The sequence below is a fragment of the Tachypleus tridentatus genome, chromosome 8, assembly GCF_004210375.1.
Source record: "Tachypleus tridentatus isolate NWPU-2018 chromosome 8, ASM421037v1, whole genome shotgun sequence".
Taxonomy (NCBI): Eukaryota; Metazoa; Arthropoda; class Merostomata; order Xiphosura; family Limulidae; genus Tachypleus; species Tachypleus tridentatus.
Genome location: NC_134832.1, coordinates 120,855,375 through 120,880,248, shown reverse-complemented (window position 1 = coordinate 120,880,248; position 24,874 = coordinate 120,855,375). Strand labels below are relative to the sequence as shown.

The window sequence follows — 24,874 nt, the reverse complement described above, 5'->3', positions numbered from 1 at the left end:
ATAAATGCTGTCGTAGCAACTTTGAACTGATATCGGTTTCTTAGTCTAGTGCATAGCGGCTATTTTAAGTGCTCGTTTCTATGGTAAATATTAATAGGTGAAAGGTAATTAAGTTTGTCTTCATCACGTGTGCATCTAATTCGCATAGCAAGTCATTTTTATGCCAGTTTTGCGACAACTAAGATATCGAATTATTTAGAGAGTCCATCGATGGGCGTTTGAAAGTTTGCACAAGTTCTGATGAAGTAATTCTGGGCAGTTTCTGCATTGTAGTTAGTAATGAGTTTTGTATTGTTTATAAATTGATAATGTGTTTTAGTGTTTTGTGTATTCATGCTGAGCATACATGTTATTGGTTGTATATATGTTTTGCAGATTTTGATTATGTAATCTATTGTGGTACCATATTTTTTACCCGTTGGACTTCTAGAATAACTTCGACGCTGCCAAACTTTTTTGAGATTGTTATTTATGTGGTCAATCCACGTCAGTTTAGAGTCATGGGTTAATCATAGAAAATTAGTTGAAGTTGCTGTCTGGAGAAGTGTTCCATTTATACATAGCTTAGGTGGATCTTTTTTTTGTTACTACCAGTTGATTTTGGAGACGTTTATCTTAATTCGATATTTTGCGCAATATTTCTCAGTGCTGTTACAACTGGGGTTGTTAATTTGTTGCTGCTGTTGATGGTGTGGGCGCACTTTTCCAGAATGTAACATCGGCAAATTGTAAGGAATATCGTTCATTTGTATCCCATAGGGGGCGCACTGATAAGATAGAACTAACTACTACTACTCCTTGAGAAACACCTGCCTCTCGGGTAAACGGTTCCGGGAAGGTTTCCTCTTTATGTTAGCTTTGCACCTTGTTTTCCAGAAAGCCAGACAGCCAGCGAATAATTCCGTACACCAGTTCTATTTCTAACATACGGAACCTTATGCCATTACGTCAGACAGTGTCGTATACCTTCTTAATATCGAGAAAGCATGCGACAGTGCATTCTCTCTTGTTAAAATGATTTATGATTCGTTCAGTTAGTCTAATTAAGTAGGTTTGTAATTTGTCTGAATCCATTTAGAGTCTCTAGTAATTCTGAAGTCATTTAAAAGAATGTGGAAAGTCTACTGCTAATTATGCATTCTAAAATGTTTCTTATGCAGTTGGTCAGGCTGGTGGACAGTGAATGTCCGCTTTATTCACTGGCTTTCCTTCTTCGTGAAATATTAAGTCAATCGCTTGCTTCCGAAACTGGGATGTATCTTGAAATTAAAGATAAATTAAAAAGGCTTTTAGGTGTTCAAACAGTCTCTGAGGGCCTCGTTTGAAGAAGACAGTCTGAAGTCCATCTTATTCTGGAACTTTGTTTTTGTTGCTTTGATCGCTTGTATAACGTCTGTTATTATTTTTGTCAGTTGAAACACTGTCAGATTTTAGCTCAATCATTAGCTGTTTGTTCGTAGTTCATACTCATTGAGAATTGTGGCGTGTACATGTCTTTTGTTGTGTGTTATACGCTTATCCATCTTATTACAAAACTGGTACCACATTTACATCAGATTCATGTTCAGTCCGGAAGATATGTTGTAGTTCTTTAAATGTTTCAGCCTTGTCGTTATTTGTGTTACTGGTAGCGGGTATTTGGGTGTTGAGTTAGTTTACTTACTTGTGAAGTGTTTTAAATGATTTTAGAGGCATTTTTGGGGTCTGTTTCTTCATTTAATTGTGAGCAATAGCTAACCCAGTTATCTTGTTTTAGTATTTATACATCTGTTCTAATTTTATTTCTAAGTGTCTTTTTTGTGTTTCAATTGTTGGTTCTTTATTTTGCATAAACTGTCTGCGTAACTTTCGTCTTTCTTTAATCATTGTTATAAGTTTTGCGTGTGGTTTTCATGTCTTGGTTATTGGTGGTTGGTGGTTTGTTGTGTTTTGGTATTGTGTGATCTGCTGTTTGACTGTTTGACAATATGCATCTATTTCCAATGCGTTCGCAGCATTGAATTAATTATCTTTGGTAGGATTCCATCTAGGAGTGGTTTGTATTCATTCCAGTTTGCTTTTCTATAAATTAGTTTCTCGGTTATTCATGTGGAGGATGGAGACACCAAGCAGGAAGATAATCACTATTTAAGTCGCAACCGACTTCAAAGTTTATGAATTTCTTGTTTATGGAATACGAACATAAACAAATATTTTGTATATCACTGGTGTTATAGAAATATGAAGCATGATGGTTGTTTGGGGGGGGTGATTTGTTGTTGGGTTGTGGTTTTTAAGGTAGAAGCGTATGATGCTTTTAGCTATTTATTGTGGTATTTTATGAGTGATATTTTGATTTGTTGCTGTGTCGTATTACTTCACTTGTCTTGTTGTGATGTGTGGTTTTTGATTTCATTGGTACTTGTTCTCTTAATATTAAGATTTTCATATCCGTTGTAGTTAGTGGTATAATTTTGTCCACAGTTACAGGACAAGGGGATTTCGAGGTTCTATTGCGCAGATAAGACAAGTTCAGATCTCTGACAGTGTTAACTTTGCGTCACCACTGTTATTGGTGTTTTAGTTTTACATGGTATCTTTGGAAACACAATTATTTCGTTATTTATTAGTTCTGCTACGTTGTGTTTATTTTCTCTAACAACACTCACAAGGTTGGTAGGATTTTGGGGTTCTATTGCGCAGATAAGACAAGTTCAGATCGCTGACAGTGTTAACTTTGCGTCACCACTGTTATTGGTGTTTTAGTTTTACATGGTATCTTTGAAAACACAATTATTTCGTTATTTATTAGTTCTGCTACGTTGTGTTTATTTTCTCTAACAACACTCACAAGGTTGGTGTTGAAATTATTCTCTTAATGTTTGGTATGTTTTGTTCTGTTAGTGTTTTTGTTGGCAGCCATTTCAAATTTATTGCTTTAACACTGAGAATGCAGACTCAACTGAGCACGGAGATCGGTAATAAAACACACGTGAAGAGAAAGTCAAATGAAGTTGACATAAAATGAGAGTAGCTCAGTATCTTTGCATTGGACGAATGGTTCGTGTGCTATGGCTCGAAATAGTAGAAGAAACGGCCGATTCCCCTACTGATACATTACCTTTCAGTAAGGCATTGACGTGTACCTTTCCTGGTTATTATAAAGCTTCAACGCGTGCCACCGATTATAAACCACTGTGAAAATAATATATTCAACATTCAAAAACGTATTAACAACATCATAAAACTCGATCAACAATGCTCTCATTCTCTTTCAAATCTCTTCTTTTTTCAAGTCAGAATTGGAATTTTATATTCAAAAATCATATGTGCGTGAGCTAAATCCTGGTGAGCATAAATATTTTTTGTAGATCACCTGAGAAAAGAAAAGTATAACGAAAAATAATTAAAACGATGTGTATTTCTCTCTTCATAAATACTTATATTATTAAAATTACAAATCCTTTCATTTTATTTTATAGAACCCTATATATAACTTTACATTCTGTGTAACGCATGTGTATAGGACAAATAAGTCCCGATTTTAGCAGAGATTTTACCAGTCTACAGAGTGATAAAAAGTTTCCAACCACTGGGTTAAACGGCCCCTCAAAGTACCTATGTTTTAAGCACAGCCATCTCGAATTTTGTACTAGTAACTAGAGAAAGAGCAGTCAGTAGTTACTGCATCGACCGAAGAAAGGAAGTGACTGTCACTTTTATAACGTGCTCACAGCTAACAGAAAAGCTAGCCACTAGGTCACACTCGACTTGTTTTATAAGTAATCCCAAATAAGTTTTTGAAATTTTGCAACCCACATGATACTTCACATAGAAGTCACGACAAAATTCACTTTCTTTATGAATCAAGCGGATATTTCAATAAAACAAATAAACTTAGATAAATACACCTTACTTATCATTCCGCATTTTAAACACCACGAACCTTTAATAACAATTGTTTACCAATACAGGTATTTCACTGAAATAAAATACACCTTCCACAATATATATTTATACAAGTTCTATGGAGCATACAGGCCGACTGGTAACTTTTTCTTAGTTTTACATCTTAGTATTTCAAACAAAGAGCTGTATTTCCAGGATAAAAAAACAACAACAAAAACTCAATAAGCAAGAAGTTTACTGTGGATAATATTTACTGTTCTTAAATGGAGAATTACATCCAGTATTCGTTGTTATCCAGGAAGTAGAACTCGGCCTCAATTTCAAATCTTGAGGGAAATTCCCAACATAAACACTTTCCTCAGGAATTACAAATTTTAATGAAGTTTAGATAACTTGATAGTTCCAAGTTCAATAAACTCACTCTCCAATCTAACATCTTAAGTTCAAATATTTCTGTACTTTTATCTATATTTCTAACTTCTTGTTGTTAAGGTACTTTTCTTATCTTTTCACTATTAAGAAATGACACCATACATCAAGAAAAAGTTGATACCATGCAAAAATATTCTGAAATATAAAAAGGTGTATATATATATTTCAAATAAAACTGAAAGGTTTGTTTGGTACGAGATAAAAAAGAGCACAATAAGTTATCTGTTCTCTGCTTACGAGGGGTATTAAAACCCGATTTTAACATTTAAGCCTGAAGCCAATTGAAATATTCAACTCGTGGAAAAACAACAATCAGCGGAAACACCAATGAAATTGAACTACTATGAGAGAAACATTTTTATAAAATGTTGAATTTATTTTGTGAATATCACAAGCAAATTGGCATATTGAAATGAGCAGACAGCACTATAAAAGCATCCACTTCCTTCACTTGTTTAACCTGTGTCCTCATCTCATCAACTGCTGCTTTTTACTATTTGTGGTTCAACAACCCATCTTATATCTTACCTACACGTTTACTTAAAGAAAGAAAGTTCAGAAATGTTTGGAACGTGAACAACTGGAGAGTGAATTATAGTGGTAAGAAGGAGAAACCTGCACGAGAGTTCTTCATCTAAAAACAAAATTCCTTTCACAGAATGGAAAATATTTCTGAAGCTTTTTTATTTCTTATTTTATAACTTCAAAGAACTGGGAGAGTTTCTAACAAAACGTTTTCCTCGTCCTCATCCGTGTCTGTCAGGCTTATTATAAAATTCCTATCTTTACAGTGGCTTTACTGGCACGTGGCGAGACCATTTCTCTCTTTAATATCCATCTTGTTAGAGATATTCATTGTGAGTTCCATTTTCAACCACTGACGATCTGAGAAACAAAATTCCTATGAGAAGTTCTTATCTGCACTCATGATGAAGAGCTAATAAACGAATCACAGACTCTGTTACTATGAATCGTTTTTACGGCTTATTTCTTCAACTACTTTCACTTTAAACAGGTCAGAGATTACAGTCTTATGTCTCCTTTTATCATTAATTTAGTTTGGAAGCAGTTTTAATGCTCACAATGTATTTTTCTGAATGACAGGAAAACTCTGAGGCAAAGTCCTAAGTATCACGTGGTGATTAAAATTATTCTTTTCTCACTGTTACCTACTGTTAAAGGCAACGATAAATTCCAAACATAAAAACACTAACACTTCTCTTTCTTTCAGTTTGAATGGTGACATGTGGGAGGTGCAGACTTCTGCATTTATAACCTCTCCTTCCTTTAGTTTTTATTTTTTGACCTGGCATGGCCTGTTAGTTGGGTGTTACGTATTACAAGTTCAAATACCCTGAAACAGAGTTAAATGATAATTTAGGTTTAGAAGTTAAATAAATGTCGATATGTATCCAATTTATGATACTTGTTAACACGATTAACACAAACAGCTTCCTTCTTCGAATACAAACATATTTTAATATACAGACAATAACACAATTTATGTTGCCTGGCATGCCCAAGTGATTAAGGCGATCGACTCGCAATCCGAGGGTCGTGGGATCGAACCCCCGTCATGCCAAACATGCCTGCCCTTTCAGCCGTTGGAGCGTTATAATGTTACAGTCAATCCCACTATTCGTTGGCAGAAGAGTAGCCCAAGAGTTGGCAGTGAGTGGTGGTGACTAGCTGCCTTCCCTCTAATCTTCCACTGCTAAATTAAGGGCTATATGCGCTAACCGCCCTTAATCAAACAAACACAATTTCGAATAACCGTTATTACAACTACTTATAAGAGATGGAGAGACGTAGCTCTACCGCTGCAGTAATATAATGAATTCATAAAAATACTAATGTCCCGACATGAACCTGCTGAAGTGAAATGGTCTGTAATGTTCGAAATTTATAAACGTTCACAGCACAACAGTAATATATGATGTCTCTTAGCCCGTCACGTTGGTTATATTCATAGGCGTGAGACGTTTCTCGAAACTTCAGTCTGTGCATCAATATAAACGATACACCAGTGTTTACTGTAATGGATTTACTAATGTATATTTATTTTACTATCGACGTTTGTTTTAGTTAAATATGTATTTAGAAATGCATGTAACTTATACTATTAAATATGGTGTTGCAAAAGTCCCGCCTATTCTCTAAATTTGTAGAAGATTCTCGAGCGTAAGAATCAACAATGTATTATGTATGTATGTAAAATACTAGAGACTGTCAATATTATCATCAACTGAACTTTCGCAAATCTCGCAGTAGAGTTTATAAATAGCAACACGCGGAAGGACAGTACAATATTATTTTTGTTTGCTACAGTCAGTATACTATAAACCTCGGAAGCTATAATCGTGGTAAACGCTTATTAATTGGAAAACTACAGATATTTGATCAAAAACATTTATAGATTTCGAACATTACGAACATTTAACTTCAGAGAATTGACTTCGCACGTTAGTATTTCTACGAGAGCATAGATATTTTCGTCGGTAAAAAACTTACGTGTGCTCAGTGAAGCAGCTAGCTAGCTGTCCATCAACAAAGAATTAATTCGTCCTGCGTCAACCGTCGATAAAAGATTCAGTTCCAGATCAGATACGTTGGTAAAACTTTTGTACATAATTGTTTGCAGTAACCGTTATTATAAATTGTACTGTTGCATGTATATTAAAATATATTTCTGTTAAGAAAGAAAATTCTGTATATAAATCTTGTTGACAAATATGTAACTTTGATACGTACTGATATTCAATTGACTTCTAAATTCAAATTAGAATTTCTGGCTGTTTGAAATCGTAATACGTTATCATACGTAACATAATAAATCGGAGACTAGTTAAGAGATAAAACTGTAATACGTAATATTACGTACTTACATATATTGTGGATTCTTACACTCGAATGATTTCTGCAATTTCACATTACAGATTTAACAGTATAAGTTAGGTACATTTATAAATATTAATTTAATTTAAAGAAATATCAATATTGACACAGGTGTATATAATAGTAAATCCATCACATATGGCAATCTGATGTACACAGGTTTTAATCCACGTCGAATATGGTCGCCCTTTCAGGGGGCGGTATAATGTGACGGTCAATCCCATTATTTGTTGAAAAAGAGTGGCCTAATAGTTGACTAGTTGCTTTCCTTTTCTTTAAAGGTTTTGAGTTCTGGAACGGAACCGGCATGGTAAAGTGTGTTAAGGCGTTTGACTCGTCATCCGAGGGTCGCGGGTTCAAATCCCGGTCGCACTAAACATGTTCGCCCTTTCAGTCATGGGGGCGTTATAATATAACGGTCAATCCCACTATTCGTTGATAAAAGAGTAACCCAAGAGTTGGCGGTGGGTGGTGATGATGAGCTGCCTTCCCTCTAGTTCCACTGCTAAAGACGGGACGGCTAGCGCAGAGAGCCCTGTAGTAGCGTTGCGCGAAATTCAAATTAACTCTTTAAAATTAGTGGCAGCTAGTATGAATATCCCTTGATTAATTTTTCTCGAAATTCAAACAACTTTTTACTGTCGGTGATCCATTTTTTTTATGATTATTGAATTCTATCCATTCATAATATGCAAGTGTACACATTAAACTAATTGAAGTCTACCACCAACTGCCTTATAGTTTTTCAAATAGTCTATTAGTTCCCCAGTGGTATATCTCCAGACTTATACCTTTAGAAACCGGGTTTTAGATGCTCATGATGGTCACAGAATCATTTGTGCTTAATAACCAACTAACAGGAGGATTGAAGGCGTAGCTACGCAAGATATTCTATTAAAAATATGAAGGATGAAAAGAGTTTTAGGTACGCACAACAGAGGGACAATTTTGACTACGAAAAAGGAAATAATTTTTGCTAGAAATTAAATAAAAAAACAATTTTATAAATTATTTTTGTCTTCTCATCGGATTATTTAATGACAGTAACAGAATTATAGTTTTATGTTGATATTTATTAATTAATCTGCTAATACTTCTATACTTTTAGTACTTAATTGTCTGTAACGTGAAATTTTAATGTACATCTTTTTCTACAGTTTTTCTTTTGCTTTTACCTATCATCAATTTAAAAGTTTTTTCAGCATTTATAGGCTTAATAGCATTAGAAAAATACAGATTTGTTTCGTGCGATTTTTAGAAATGATGGATGACACGAAATAGTCTCCAGTCAGACGCTAGGGCCACGAGTAAGAATTTATCATTTTGATAAAATAATTATAATATTATAAAATACTGAACAAATGATAACAATATTTAGAGAAATCAAGAACGGCAATAAGTAGATACGTTAACGTAACAATAGTTTTGTTTTGTTATTTTATCATTTTTCGTTGGTTTAATTTCGCACTTAGCCACTTAACGACTGTCTGTGTTTAGACATCCGTCCCTAATTTAATGATGATAGACTAGAGAAGGAAAGCAGCTAGTCAACATCACGCACCGTGAACACTTGGCGCTACTTTAATCGAATGGTTAGATTTATCGTAACGTTATAACGTTCCCATCATTGAAATGGTGAGTGTGTTCTCGGTGACAGGATTCGAATCCGCAGACTAGGAGTCGAGCGTCCTAATTACCAAGCTATTTAACGCCGCAAAAAAAGAATAATTACATAGGTGTGTATGTGTATGTTCTTATATCAAAGCCACATCGGGCTATCTGCTGAGTCCACCGAGGGGAAATCGAACTCCTGATTTTAGCGTTGTAAATCCGTAGACTTACCGTTGTACCAGCGGGTAACAATCATATAGGTGCTTAGTAAAAATAGTAAGACGAAAGAAAGTTACGTGGCCCGATGAAGTATTCATTGCAAATATTCTCTGTCGACTGTCGACAGATTTGCATGGTAAAAGGATGTCTTTTTAATTTTCAATATTTCAGCCAATTTGGTTATAAAAATTTTATCTTAGCAATGTTATGTGAAAAGTGAGGTTTGCAAGCTTCTAAGGTGAATATTAATATTAATCATGAATATAATGTGACTGAAATAACTAGTAACATACCTTATGACACCTTTTCCTTCCTACCATATTGAAACTGTAAGGCTATACAGTAGATATCACTAAATGTGTTGCTGTTTTAATTTATCGCAAAGCCAAACAAAGTTCTGCACTGCATTTACCGCGAGGATCGAATCTCGAAATCTACTGTTATAAGCTTCAGGTTTATAGTTGAGTCACCGAAAGACTATAATTAGATACTCGTAATTATTTAAAAAAAACAAATAAATAAGTCCCCTACAAATATGAGACATCAATTTAATTGTTAATGGAACTTAAATGTATTTTAATTATCATTCCAATAATTAGCGACTATAATATATTTATAATAATGATCAGAGGTTCGAGAAACAGGCAGATATGTTTACAACTATGTCGAAAAGTTTGAGTGTCCTCTTTTGTTAGAAATAGGATCGGTCTCAACATATTATTAGGACATCAAACGAACAAACAGATTATCTGTTGTGCATAATTTACTTCTAATTGTGGCCCTTACATACATCAGGAGTTCTCAACTTTATTAAATCACACGTTTTTTTTGTTAGAGCTTCTCACCCAGAGATACTAAAAATACTCTAAAGCCTGCCCTACCGTATTCTTTTCTTTGTAACAAAGTTTAACAAAAAGTCAAAACCCTCACACTGAATCTTCCTTTTCTGTATTAAACAAGACTATGACGCTCGTATATTACAAACTAAAACCTACCTGGAAGATACTCTGAGCTTAAAACGCACAACAACAAAAAGAAACATGTTTACGATCAAAGTTTAAAAGAATATAGAAAACCCAGAGATGACTTTTTAAACTGGACACGATTTAATAAAAATAACTAAAATTCACTTCTTGATATTACACGTATCTTTTACCCACGTTTATCAAATTATACTTGTTTTTTTCTCTCTACTTAGGTGTGAAAAATAATGCCTTCGGTCGTTTTGTTCTTTTTTTCTTAGAAGACTTCCTAGCTAAAGATCGTTCATGAGTAATCAAGATATTTAAAAAAATAATAAATTGGAGAAATAACTAATCAATAGAGGGCGCTGTTGTAAACGTTTCCACTGATTGGTATGCTAGTAGTATAATCATGATGGGTCACTGAACACATTCTTCACAATTACCCTACATATTACACATGTATCAAACCATGTGTACAACGTCATAAATCTTCCTTATTCTATGCGAGGAAAATTAACAAGACATTAAAAACGTGCTTGTATTTCTTTGATCGCTGTTAATCCCCACCCAAAAAAAAATGTTTTTTTTTTTTACTAGAGCTATAAATGCGTAAACTTGCTGTTTCTGAACATCTTGTACGCATTCGTCACGTCTGTCATCGACAAACGAATAGTACTTAAAGGATAAAAAATAATATATCATTGGAGTTTGCCCAACATTACTTCTCTCTCAACGTCAATAACACAACGCCCGAAAATATGTAACGATAAAAAGTACTGACTAAACTACCATCTTGTTTACAATTGCAACTGTAAACTGGTGGTATCCAAAATAAGTACAGGGAAACTACATGTAACTGCCTCCGTAAATATCTGTGGTATCAACCAGCAATCTTTAATTTAATATAAAACATGAAATATAATTTAAGACGACAACAACACAAAACGTTCATTGCAAGTAACTGAAAAGTACACATATTAGAAATCAAAATTAATTGTATTAACTAATTAACACAAACTATTTATTTTCAAAGAAGAGCTTAGCTAATAAGTTAAAAGAAATTTTGAAGAAAAAATACATTATGTGGACCTATTTTGGTTTATTGGTCCAATAAGATTGTACATCTAAATTTTGTAATTTGTGATAGTACAACAACGTGACAAGCTCTAGGTGGCTCCAGTCTAGTAAGGTTATAGATCTGGTCAGATGAAATGTGAGATTAGTTGATATGAATAATATTTCAGTCACGCTTTTGATATTTCTTAAAGCTTGATAAATACGATAAGCATTCTAGACAGGCTTGGGATACATCAAAGCAGTTGGAAATAGTAACTAAAACACAGGTTTTAGATACGTCTCAAGGTCAGTCAAACATAGAACAAATAGGCTTGAGATATATTAAAAGGTCAGTCGAATATAGTCAATAAACCAGACAAGCTTGAGATGTGTTATAAGATTAAGCGAACATATTCAACAAAACTAAACAGGTCGGAGATACACCATAACTATAGTCAGTAGATAAGTCAGCAATATTTTGTCAAATCAATCACCTAGTCATTCATTCCCGGTTATTTTTTAATACTTAACGTAAACAATTCGCGTACCTAACCGGTTAAAGGTTAAAGAGAGACGAAAAACCAGCTAACTTTCCACACTCAGAAAACGATAACAGTTTTTGTTTTAATTATAAGATATGATTTGCATTTCTTTACAATAATACATGATTTAAAAAAACTTATTGAAAAACATCGTAAAAAACAATTATGTCAACAATTAATATTCTTAAAGTATTCGCTAAAATTATTTCATTGAATAATGTTAGAAGTAATACATTTGGAACATCGCTTTTTGTTTGTTCACTTACTCTGGTTTTATCAATCAAAGCTTAGTTTTTGTTTTATCCGAAAAATTACGATCTACAAATAAAACTTCCAATTAGTTAATAAAACGTTTTTGCAGAAAATGTATAAGTGTAACTTCAGTAAGCTGTCATATTATCTCCCTGTCTTTTATAAAGGAGGAGATAATGGTTTTATCTAACGTAATAAATATGGATGTACTAGTGCGGTACATTGATGGAACAATATTACACACAATACGCAATATGGCAGCATAAAAGAAAGATTGTAGTGTAATACCCACAAAAACGCTTACTTCGTTCATGATATACAAACGATAGTTAATCTATCCAACTCAGGCCAACATAAATTATCTTTGATTTCAAAGCTGTTGCCTGCCTGACGTTTGGTTGTCACTGCGCACGCTCTTGACGATATAAAGAAAAATCATAAAAGGTATACTGTATAAGGTCAAACTATTAATTTTCTTTTCCAAAACAAACTAGGTTAAAATTAAAACTTGGTAAATAAAGAAAAAAAATACAATTTAACGTTTGTTAAAAATTACTACAGTTTCCTTAATGATGCTGATTTCCTAAAAAAAAAAAAAACTGATAATTTTAAAGGGTTTCGTACTTTTTGTGGTTTTCGTGAACCCTTAAGATCACAGATTAACCGGAAGTAGATGGACCCTCGAACACGAAGCTTGCACATCACGAACAATCCTTACCCAATGTTCTGTGTACTATGACTAGTGTCTAGGCCCAGCATGACCAGGTAGTTGGGACGCTCGACTCGTAATCTCAGGGTCGCGGGTTTGAATCCCCTTCACAACAAACATGCTCGCCCTTTCAGCCGTGAGAGCGTTATGAAGTGACGGTCAATCCTACTATTCGTTGATAAAAAAAGTAGCCCAAGAGTTGGCGGTGGGTGATGATGATTAGTCTTACACTACTAAATTAGTAACGGATAGCGCAGATAGTCCTCGTGTAGTTTTGCGCAAAATTCACAAACAAACAAAACTACAACTTGCTGGTCTAAATGTGCACTTTTTACACATAATATAGATGTTGTGTAAATGTATATTATTTAAAGAAATACAGTCTTTCGTTGCTCTACATCTAGCCAAAATGCTACATTCCTAAAAATGGAAGTTTTACATGTTAAGTATACTACAGATGTACTTCCGTAGGGTGCCCGAAAGTGTTGTTTCGAGAGTAAATAAAATATATATTAAGAGTAACAAATATTTTTATTTCTTGCTTTTAAAGTTCATATTCCATGCTGTGTTGTAGCCTACAGAGTATATAATTCTTCTCGTGATTCATGGCATTCGCACGTTTTACTGACTTCACTGCAGTACAAATTGCAGCATCGTTTTAGTGTCTACTGACTGACAAATTACACTAACGTATTGTATTGGAAGTTGCTAAAACAGCTAACCTCTCCAGGTGGCTCTCGACCCTTTTCGGGGAAATGAGAAATGATTATTTTGGGCGAACGTTACCAAATTCCTTAAGTTCAAACATGACATGAATAATATGGACACCAGTATTCTGTGAGATTTCTCCCAAAGCTACTCAGATGTTTAAGTTTTATTTAAATGATTTAGGGCAACAGTAATGTATATCTACATTTTCTCCTACTTATTATTTGTAATTATTTTCTTGCTAAGACAATATTTAGTAATAGTATTCCAGTTTTATTATCCACCGTTATTAATATGAATATTTAGTTTACTGAGTGTGCGTGTGTGTTTTGCTTATAACAAAGCCATACTGGGCTATTTCGTGTGTCCCCCGAGGGTAATCGTACCCCTGATTTTAGCGTTGTAAATCCCTAGACTTACCGATGTCCCAGGGAGAGACTAGTTTATTGAGTTTAAAGGGAAGTGTGTTATACAGTTTGGAGTATTATGTGTGTCAGTATTACGCATATGATTATGTATATTATTCGTGTTTTGTACTAGTCACTAGTGATCAATCTTTTTTTATGAAAACTTTTGGAATACCAAACGTTTTCCAGGTAAAACTCGAAAACAGACTTTTACGTCTTTAAAATATAGCTTAAGATGATAATATTAGACAATATCGTGTGACTGATGGTCATCTTGAATCCAACTAATAAATGAGCAAGGTCAGTTCCGAAACACTAACCCAGAGCCATAACATTAACTTACCATATATAGGTTTACAACTGCCACATGACGCATCCTGCTAACCACGGAGTCAAGGATTTCACTAATCAAGGTCTGTTCTGATTTTGAAAGTGGCGGACAGGTTGCTTTCAATTCAAAGGTTCTTCAAAATATATGACAGCTAATATCTTGACACTATTAGCATGTACTGTATGTAGTACAATGACTATCGAATATATCTTCATATTTTAGGTTTATACGAGAAATCAGAATTTCTGAAAATGCCTGAACAACTTTATGGTAACCGTGGATTATATAATTTAAAACATGTTCTATTTAATCCTAGTTATTCACTGATATTTTATTCAATAATTATATTTCAAGGTAAGAAAGACGAGCTTCAAATTAAAAATATATATATACAAATACGCATTTCTTTCCATCAACTAACGTGTGGTACAAGTTGTCTAGTTAGTTTTAAAAGGTAATTTTTAAATACGGATAAAACATGTCATCAAGCAGTATATATCAATCAGTATATTGCTACCAACTGCAGAAAAATACCATAAGTTTTTAAAAATGGTGTTTAGACGTTCATAAGCTATTAGTATAATCCAATTTAAAATATCCTGCCCGAAAATCAATGGTATAAAATCTCATGCCCACTGAAAACTGATAGATACTATTTTTTTCTTTATTAATAATTAGTGATGTACGATCTCTTGCCAATAATCACTGGAGTAAAACATTACAACCAACTGATGTATAATATTTTGCTCAGTAATAACTGGAATAAAATAACTACTGTTGTAGGGTCTTGTATTATCCATTGTAAACTTGTTTAGTGTCTTATATTCGCTGAGAAATAGTGTAATCTCGTAACTGGCGATTGCTGGTGTAATAATTTGTATCCACTAAAATCTGGTTTAGCATTCCGTACTCTGTAATAATTTGTATCCACTAAAATCTGGTTTAGCGTTCCGTACTCTGTAATAATTTGTATCCACTAAAATCTGGTTTAGCATTCCGTACTCTGTAATAATTTGTATCCACTAAAATCTGGTTTAGCGTTCCGTACTCTGTAATAATTTGTATCCACTAAAATCTGGTTTAGCGTTCCGTACTCTGTAATAATTTGTATCCACTAAAATCTGGTTTAGCGTTCCGTACTCTGTAATAATTTGTATCCACTAAAATCTGGTTTAGCGTTCCGTACTCTGTAATAATTTGTATCCACTAAAATCTGGTTTAGCGTTCCGTACTCTGTAATAATTTGTATCCACTAAAATCTGGTTTAGCATTCCGTACTCTGTAATAATTTGTATCCACTAAAATCTGGTTTAGCATTCCGTACTCGAAGAAACCTGTTAATGAAATATGTTATTCAGTAGGGTTGAGAATAAATCTTTATATACAATTATTCTATTAAGGAAATGTATTGGTTGGCTGGTTGTTATTAAATAAAAAGATACACAAAGACCTATCTGTGCTCTTTCCATCAGTGGTATCGAAATCCAGTTTCTACCAATATAAGTCCGCAGACATTCCGCTGTTCCACTTGTGAGGGGCTATTTGTGTTTAGTTAAGCACAAAGCTATACAATGGCTATCTATGCTGTGTCCACCACAGGTATTGAAACTTGATTTTTAACGTGGTAAGTCGTACCCATACCGCTGAGCCAATAAGTAAAATAAGTAAATATTTATGTGTTCAACAATTACTAAAAAAATAAATTAAAAATGCGTCAAAAATTAAAACTTTACCCCACTTCACTGTCGTTAAATAAATTAAATTATAAATAGAAAACAAGAAACTAGCCCCATCGGACAACAAAAAATAACGTGTTTGACGCAAATAAAAACAACACGTTTACTGATATAACAATTTTATCTGATAAACAATGGAACTACAATTTTAAAAGGATTAAAAGAAAATACTAATTATGAATCGGAGACACGAATATCTATTTCGAATACAATCAAACAACTTTTCTTTGAACGTGAGAAAACGACACCTTTTGATTGAGTTGTAAACTTTATCTGAGTACGTAAGTTTATACTAGATAACAAAAAAACACACACACACCTTCACAGAAGGTCTCAAGCGGCAAACCAACTTTAGCAAGTAATCAGGCACTTAACTTCAAAGTTAAATCACATGGGTTCAGAACTTGATCTTATAAAGTAAAGTCAGGATTAACCCGGTGGGCCTGCGGTACTCCTTGGACTTATAACACTAAAGATCGGGTTTAGATAACCGTAGTGAGCTCAGCACGGATAGCCTACTGTGAACCTTTGCGCTTGATATCAAAATCTGTAGCAACAACTTTTAACTAAAGTTCAGCTTACTTACATCAATATGCATTACGTGACACACGGACAAAAAACAAAATAAACATATAGAAATAGTCATAACACGGCACTCTGGTTTTCAAAAACAGGGTTTCAACATTTTACCCCAGATCGATAAAATACACGAGTTTTGTTATCAAACCTTCTAGCCACCTATGTATACGTTATTCTAAACTGATTTCATGTTCTCACCTATTTTAGTTAATGGAGAAAATATTGTTAGGTGAAGGGTGTCTTAAAATCATTCCGGATTCTCAGCAAGTACTTCTTGCTCGAAAGTTGCCATAAATCACGGAAAGTAAAAGAAAATAAATAAGGCTTCTAAATATTTCACTTCGTTGGAAAATTACCAAAGGACATTTAATAATGAACCATTCACTATCCAAACGATCACCAAAGTCTGTCCACGTCATTTGTTCAAAGAGATAAGTCAATTTATTCTGTAACCTTTAACCTCCACAAGAGGTACTGGGGTCCATAGCCATGTACTACTATATCTAAGCTAACTTACATAAACGCACGTGCAGATAGTCAATCTCAAATACGTCTTTAAAACACAATCTTACAACAACCTCAGACAATTCTTTATAAAAACACAATCTTACAACAACCTCAGACAAGTCTTTATAAAAACACAATCTTACAACAACCTCAGAAAAGTATTTATAAAAACACAATCTTATAACAGCCTCAGAAAAGTATTTATAAAAACACAATCTTACAACAGCCTCAGAAAAGTCTTTATAAAAACACAATCTTACAACAGCCTCAGAAAAGTCTTTATAAAAACACAATCTTACAACAGCCTCAGAAAAGTCTTTATAAAAACACAATCTTACAACAGCCTCAGAAAAGTATTTATAAAAACACAATCTTACAACAGCCTCAGAAAAGTATTTATAAAAACACAATCTTACAACAGCCTCAGAAAAGTATTTATAAAAACACAATCTTACAACAACCTCAGACAAGTCTTTATAAAAACACAATCTTACAACAACCTCAGAAAAGTATTTATAAAAACACAATCTTATAACAGCCTCAGAAAAGTCTTTATAAAAACACAATCTTACAACAGCCTCAGAAAAGTCTTTATAAAAACACATTATTATAACAGTCTGGGACAAAGTTTCATAAAAACAATCTTATAACAGTTTCGTGCAAACCTTTATGAAAACACGTTATTGTGACAATCTAAGATTAGTATCTATAAATACACGTTTTATAACATTGAACAAACAAGCCTTTATAAAAAGAAAACAACAGCAACAACACATACTTAAACCAATCGCATGCAAGTCTTTACAAAGATAAATGTTCTTATAACGGCTCCAGATAAATATCTATACAAACACATTATGACGAAAAAATCAAAGTATCCTTAAACAACGTTCGTATGTACAGCTCAGGTGGATCTCTATAAAACACGTTCTTATGACAACATAAAGCAGGATTGCATAAAAATTTTCATATAAACATCTCAGACACTTCTTTACAAACTATCTTCTTATGAACGTCTCAGATAAATATTCATTCATATAAACGTTATTTTTGCTTTCATCAGCATTATTCTTTTTCTCTGTATACATAGTGTCTATTTTCATAGCGAAGGTACTATGATGAATTGCATTAAACATACACTTCCGCATAAGTAAGAAATTAAGAAAATTAGAACACTGGAAACACTCAGTAGTCACACTGGTAGAAAGCTCTCACAAACACTATGAAATAATTTTTTTTTACAAATCTTCTTTGACTTTTTATTTGACCTCTAAACCCTCCCAGAAGGTATATCGACTCACTACTGATAAGAACATGCAAGATAATTCCAGCTTGCTATGTGTGCCACGAGGTTATGGACACACACTACTGTTCAGTGTATCAATTAATTAACTAATGAAGATGGCCTCGAATTTTTGTACGGGATTTTAACACGACACGAGGACTGGCTTCATCAATGGCAGTACTTGATACGTGAAACTATCTGCCTGTTGCTAGCTGCAGTAAATATACGTGCACTTTATGGATTTATACTGATCAAAATTTTCCTCGGGTGATTATGGTAATACGAAAATATAAACCTTTCACAAGCAGAAGGTATCTATAAACATTGACTGCAGAAAGTCTTAAAGACCTTGTTTAGCACTGCCTTGTAGTTTTATAATATTGTGTTCGTGCAACTATATGAATTTATATTGTTTGTTTCGTTGGTTTGGTTTTTCATGGCACAAAGCAACTGAGCTATCTGCGCCAAACATCCGTTAAAAAGTTAAAAGTAAAGTAAGATTATTAAAATTCGTAAAAAGGAAATTAAGGTAAAAGAAAACAAAGTTTAATATTTTAATTAAAAACTTAAATAGCGTTAAATCCAATTTTTATATCTAGTTTACAGCAGTAAGAGAAACTACAGTAATACAAGTTTTGAAAGACTTTCTGTAGCATAATTTTAATTATCATAAGTCACCAGGATGACCAACGGGTAAGTTCAAACACAGAGTTAGTTGCTTGAAGTTAGACTTTCCAGTCCTGGTTGAGTTTTTGACGTTAAGGCCATTTTGTAATTTAATATCGAACTAATTGCACTTTTTTAATTCGTAAAAAGAAATCATATCAAAAACAGTCTAATTTATTACATCAATTAATGGCCTTTAAAAAACTAAAAACATTTGTAAGGTGGACAGTGTCACCACTGCCAATGACACTGTCCAACATTATGAATAAACCTTGGGACAAAACATATGTAAACACGTCATTGAGAGTCGTAAAGACGGCAAGACAGTAAAATGTGACTTATTGTGACCTTAGTGTCACACAGACAAGACATTGGTGTATCAGACCCAGATAAAAGAAAGCGATAAGTTAAAAACTGACCAGTGCATAGTCTAGTTAGAATAACTTCCTTTTTCCGATACTTACAGAAACAAGACGGCCAAAGTTCAACAGAGGGTTTATTTGAAAATGCTTCTTTTCACGTTGCTCACTCCAAGTCGACTGCCAACTGGCACGGGGCCGAGCCTTGAATACAAGACCATAATCTATGTATGGAACAGGCACAACAATGATAGTACCAGAGCAGACAAAGAGCTCGTTCCCGCGAATACCAACGTGACCTGGTATCCAGAATAACTGGTTAGAAGTAGATGTTAAAGAGAAATGGGCCAGTCGATTTTGAATATCGGCAAGAACAAGGTGAGATGTGTGTTTGTGTTTTTCTTATTGCAAAGCCACATCGGGCTATCTGCTGAGCCCACCGAGAGGAATCGAACCTCGGATTTACAACGCTAAAACGTAAAGCGATTCCAGGGCCAGTAGAGAACTAAGCGAGTCCGTATAAATAGTGCAGTTTGAATAATGTTTAGCTTCTATGTGATCCAGGGCAAGTGAAACGGCATACAGTTCAGTAGCGAACACAGAAGCTGTAAAGAGAATTCTGTGCACAACCACAGAGCCACAACAAACTATAACAGAGCCCACAAAGTCACCTGATTTCGAACTATCCACATAAAATGGAATGGAAGGATGGTTTGAAAGATGTTCAGCAAATAACAGACAATATTTCCAATCGAGAGTGTCTGCTTTTCTCAGATGACTCAAGGAAATGTCACATTTGGGGATTGTAATAAGCCATGGTGGGATGGGCTGATCAATGGATACAGCAATGATATCCAAGGACAGACCATATTCATCCAACTGCACCAGGATACGAAGGTCAAAAGGAATAATGAACAATAGCAGATCATCTGTTCTGAAAAAGCACAAACCCTCGAAGGATGCTATGGTAAGAATCGAAGTTTCAAAGCATACAGTATACGGCGGAGGTGTAGAGGAGGTTCATGAGACTATGTATAGGCTCTGGACTAGGGAAGTGCGGAAAGTCCCAATGCAGAGCCAAAGTCCCTGATGATGGATGGGGTCCAGCATCTTCAAGGCCGAGGTCCTGACACAGCCATAGACCAGTGATCCATAGTCTATTATCGATCGAATATATATATATATCTAGCATATAACATTGATCTGCTCCCCAAGTGGTGGAAGAGACACCATGGAGGATGTTCAGTGCTCTTTTACAATTGGCTCGTAGCTGCTTGATGTGTAGTATAAAGGTCAGCTTACAGTCAAAGAGAAGCCCCAAGAACGTTGTCTCAGGGACCATGGATATCACAACTTCACCAACAAAGAGTTAAGGATCAGGGTGGATACCCCGTAAGCACCAAAAGTGCACGCAAACGTTTTCAGAGAGGGAAAAGTTAAAACCGTTTGCAGTGGTACACTTCAGTAAATGACTGAGGGCAGTCTGTGGTTGTCACTAAATGTACCTCATGTTCAACGACTAACATGAGAGGTGAAAGTCGTCGACATAGAGCCCATTTGCAACAGTAAGAGGGAATTGTTCAGTAATAGCATTGATCTTTATACTGAAATCTTGGAATCGCCCATCCATTAAAAATTTTTAATAAAAATGGTAAAATGACCATGTAACCCATAAATGGTCTCGCAAAATGCCATACCTCCATGTAGTATCATAAGTCTTATCAACGTCAAAGAATACTGATACAAAATGTTGTCATTTGAAAAAGGTTTCTGTGATTGATGTTTCAAATCGAATCAGATGGCCCATGGTAGAGCACTATTGTCAGAATACATTTTGAATGGGCGAGAGGAGTTTGATTCGAGGAACCAAACAAGATGAGTATTAACCATCTTCTCTAAGGTCTTACAGAGAGAGCTCTTCAAAGCAGCTGGACAGTAGTTTGAAGGAATCTTGGGATCCTTCTCAGGCTTAGAGAAAGGTAGGACAATAGCCAAATCCTGTTAAAACAAATCAGAAGAATAGCAAGAGAAGCAGGAAAGAGGTGGCGCAGCATCTCGTAATATATTTCATCAGATCCGACAGATGTGCTGCCAAACCAATGAAGGGTCAATTTGAGCTCTACCAGGGGCAATTATATTCATAGAGATTCGGACAGAGCAATCACCTCTTTCAGTCAAAGCTTTTGCCGAGTATCAGCAATGCTCTAGGTATCAACTACTTCCTGGCTATCAGCGAACAAGATCAAAAGGGGGACAAAATTACACTGCCCACTGACCTTTCGAATCGTCTCTAATATGACTTTGGAACTGGTAGTAAAAGAGATACTGGTTGTGCACTTAATCCAAAATTTCTTCCAGCTTTGACATCTTACCTGCCAAGCATGTGCACGGACCTGCTGGAAATCGATGCAATTTGAGAGTGTGGGATACCTATGAAAAGTATCCTAGGCTCGTTTTTGAGCCTTCCGTGCCATATGGCTCGGAAAGCAGGATCCCACCATGAGGATATCGTAAAAAACGTGTCGAAATTTTAGGAATGCATTGAGCAGTTGCCTGTATAATACAGTTAGTCACTGCTGCCATGCAGTCATCTATTGATGGCTTACAGACGATGGCAGGATAAAAGTCTGTGAAAGCAGTGAAAGAGGATCAATTGGCTTGATCCAGCTTCCTCCGGGACGCGCGGATTTGGGTGGCATCAACCACAGCCAGTCTCTCTGAAAATGATAGAAAAATGATCACTGCCTCGTGAGTTATTGTCAACCCTCCAAGAAAAGTGGGAGAATAGTGAAGGGGAGCAAACTGACAGATCAACAGCGGTAAAGGACTGATTAGGTGCATGAAAATAAGTAAAGGAACCAGTATTGAAAAGAGAAAGGTTATGATCTGAGAGCATACACTATGGAGCGATTCCTCCCATCACTATCAATATGTGACGTCAATTAAAGTTCCACAAGATTAAAAAGAGAGATGGCAACTGTTCAATGAGTGCATCAAAGTCTAACTGATCATAGGTCTCTCCAGGCGACAGGTAGAGAGAACAAACAGTGATGGTATGACCCAAAGAAACACGGATGGCTACGGCCTCCAAAGATATATCGAGTGGCAAAGACAGGGTGGGCACGTGATAAGCCAACAGTGCCACCCCTCCATGCACTCGCCCATTACAGAACCAGTAATTTCTGTACAAAGAAAACTGCCGAAACGTGACTGTATCAGCAGGTTTCAGAAATGTTTCCTGTCAGGAAAGACATACAGGACAGTAGGAAGCAATCAGTGCTTTGATGTCATCCAGATTAGAATGTAAACCTCGACAGTCCCATTGTATCAAAGTGGACATTTTTATTTATGTGTAAGCAAATTGGGTGGAGATTCCTGTTTTCGATCACGTCTTTTTTCTTTATTTTCTTTATTCGAGGGAGGTCTATAGACCTCCATGGATCCTGCCCTTGGTCAATTGAGCATGTCTCTGTCATTGGAAGATGATTCCAGCGAGTGAGGATGTGAACGAATGATCGGTTTTGCATCTTGGGGCGAGAGAAGAAAAGGTACCCGAGGAAACCTGGAACCAAAAGAAGTGGATCTTGAGGTTTGCTGGAATGAATATTACGGACAGAGATGGGTGTTGACGTTGATTCATCAACTTACTTAACCATGGAGGTCAAAAAACTTTTCATATGGTTTGAGAAGTATTCTTTCAGAGGTACGAACAGACCCGTCTGCTCTCCCACTGTAGTAGTGGAATGAAGTGCAGCAGCATACGTCCGAGAAGAAGTGGTGGACAGCAACTTTCGAGCCTCAGTATATGTAGTGTTTTGAATCGTTTTCAAACGCTGCACCTCTTTTTCTAACAACCGCTTAGAGCACACATCAAGGAACCATGACATGATGTCTTCGAGCAACCGAACTGTTGACACTGGAAACATCTGAGAAGGTTTGGAATATGTGGCCATAACTTGCAATTAAGATAACCTGCCTTGATGGTGGCAGGTGGTGTACATGTTAAAATGAGGACAATGCAGCAACACCAGGGTTTCATGAGCACTATATACAAACATCAACATCAGATAATGTCCACAATGCCCATTGAGAACATCCAACGCTGGTATTTGGCTGATCCCTAGCCCAAGTGGACCAGCCGATTGACCCTAGGAAAGCTACCACAAGGCCGCCCCTCTACAGGTATTCAAGGCTAAAGTGGTATGTTAGGGATGGATCCCTCAACTACTAGGATTCTCTCCTCCCCTTCACGTATCGCTACACACGGCAAACACGAGTGGATGGTTAGATCCCAGAGGTGGTAAGCTGAAAGAGGTCCCCTGATCACGCATAGGAATCCACACCGAGAGGCTATTTGTTTAGTTTTTGCATTTCGCACAAAGCTACACGAAGGCTATCTGCACTATCCGTTCCTAATTTAGCAGTGTAAGACTAGAAGAAAGGCAGCTAGGCATAACCATCCACTGCCAACTCTTGGGCTACTCTTTTGCCAACGAATAGTGGGATTGGCAGTCACATTATGACACCTCTACAGCTGGAAGGGCGAGCACGTTTGGTGTGACGGGGACTCGAACCTCCTCAGATTACACGAGTCGAGCGCCCTAATCACCTGGCCATGCCGAGCCTTTATAAGATAGTGAAAATGAATTCGTATTGATTTTACGCACATACCCACAGTGAATATCGAGAAGCAAAATACTATCTTGGCCTTTTTATTTATTGAGAAGGAAGTGGAGTTAATGGAGTGCATATATAGCATGCCTGTTTTTGAGCGTGGGATGAAGTTTGTCTGACGTAAAAAAAAATGCTGGTCATCATTTATCGGCTTGCGTGCCAAGCTACAGCACGTTCACTTGTCTGATCTAACCTAAGTTGTTCAACAAAGATTGAAGGTACACTGAATAGTAATACGTTTTATCTATACTCATGAATAACTACAACTGCGCGTGCAAGTAACCCATATTCATCAGAAACTGTTTACCTTTTCATCATCTCGATTGTTTTTGTTTATTAATACAAGTAGATTTTGACTGCTAAGCGATCACAGAATTGTGTCATTCCAAACATTGCCATTGCTAGCGACCATAATCTTCACACAGTCATACCTCTAACGATGCCAGTAAGTGTAAATCATTATGTCACATCTGGCAAAAAGCCATAAAAAAGAACTACCGTTAGCTTGAAGCATGACTAAGAAGTAAAACAAAAAGAATTATCTTATAAAGTCATATGGACAAACTGGCTGAGTGGAAGAATGAAAATTTCTAGTCACCCAAAAGATATTTGGAAAGATGGATAAACACAGAAAAGTTAATGATGTATTCTCAAACAAGGTCAATTTATATATATTTATTGACAATTATATAGAGGTAAGTGGGAGTAGCTATGTAAAAAATGAAATGATTAGTTGCTGAAAATGACGTTTGAAGCTAGATCATTTTTATTCCAATAACATAACCTAATCGATTTACTTAATATTATTTTATGTTTTTCACCATATTTTCCTCTAACATTACTGTATGTCATTCCCTCAAGTTCACGTACAACCTCGTAAAACACGAGACTATCCTCGCGCGACTTGTACAGATACTTTCTCTGGGTCTTTCTTGCACACACTACCAGCGGCCAGCTGCTTCAAGAAATCCAATGTTTGTTATAGGGCGTCATGTTTTAACTCATTTCTGCTCAGGGAGATAGATCCTGAATGTCAGGTATGTTTGTATATCA

General features: G+C 35.6%; 1 protein-coding gene and 1 long non-coding RNA gene across 3 annotated transcripts in view; one reads left to right on the top strand and one right to left on the bottom strand.

Annotated features, from left to right (window-relative positions):
• Window positions 1-24,874, bottom strand: part of LOC143223357 (tyrosine-protein kinase transmembrane receptor Ror2-like) — an 87,344-nt gene that overhangs the window by 54,068 nt on the left and 8,402 nt on the right. The window lies entirely within an intron of this gene.
• Window positions 24,772-24,874, top strand: part of LOC143223358 (uncharacterized) — a 32,602-nt gene continuing 32,499 nt past the window's right edge. The window contains exon 1 of the long non-coding RNA XR_013012874.1: window positions 24,772-24,858. This is a non-coding gene — a long non-coding RNA (uncharacterized LOC143223358). The remainder of the gene's footprint in view (window positions 24,859-24,874) is intronic.